We start from the raw sequence: 700 nt of genomic DNA, 5'->3' as shown, positions 1-700 counted from the left end.
TGTTTAAGACCAATTATTTGATGTCTATTTAAGCAAATGAGTTAATTGTCTATAATTAACAATAAAGATTGACTTCTAAATTGTAATTTTTCATTATAAGTAATGCTGTATAAAATTATCTATCTAAGGTAGGTTCATATGCATGAAATTGATGAAACCATAAGACATTTGAAACATTTTGGAAAAGCATACAATTTATACTCCTACCATCTGCAGAGGAGATTGCTTTCCTCTCTAAATTCTTCCCAACACTGGTTTTATCAAATTTATTTATTTATTTTGGTACTGATGATTGAACCCAGGGGCACTCAACCACTCAGCCACATCCCCAGCCCTTTTTATTAGTCTTTATTTTTGTCCATTTTAAATTAGTTTTTTTTTTTTATTAAAAAAATATGGAACGCTTCACGAATTTGCGTGTCATCCTTGCGCAGGGGCCATGCTAATCTTCTCTGTATCATTCCAATTTTAGTATATGTGCTGCCGAAGCGAGCACTAAATTAGTTTTTTTAAAATATTGATTTGAGCTCCTTATATATGTTGGATGTTGATGAACCCCTTATCAAATATTTTCTCCCATTTCATAGATTATCTCTTCACACTGTTCCTTGTTTCCTTTACTGGCAAAACCTTTTTAGTTTGATATAATCTCATTTGTCGATTTGGGGGTTTTGTTGCCTGTACTTCTAGGGTCATATCC

The 700-nt window shown here is 32.3% G+C and overlaps 1 non-coding gene across 1 annotated transcript; it reads right to left on the bottom strand.

Moving 5' to 3' along the window:
* Nucleotides 1–389: 389 nt before the first annotated feature.
* On the bottom strand, nucleotides 390–496 carry LOC125615427. Its single transcript, XR_007346082.1, has one exon. It is a non-coding gene; the product is annotated as a U6 spliceosomal RNA (small nuclear RNA).
* Nucleotides 497–700: the final 204 nt, after the last annotated feature.

This window comes from Marmota marmota, unplaced genomic scaffold (genome assembly GCF_001458135.2).
Source record: "Marmota marmota marmota unplaced genomic scaffold, marMar, whole genome shotgun sequence".
Taxonomy (NCBI): domain Eukaryota; kingdom Metazoa; phylum Chordata; class Mammalia; order Rodentia; family Sciuridae; genus Marmota; species Marmota marmota.
The sequence above is the reverse complement of the archived record's forward strand: the minus strand, read 5'-3'. Positions and strand labels throughout refer to the sequence as shown.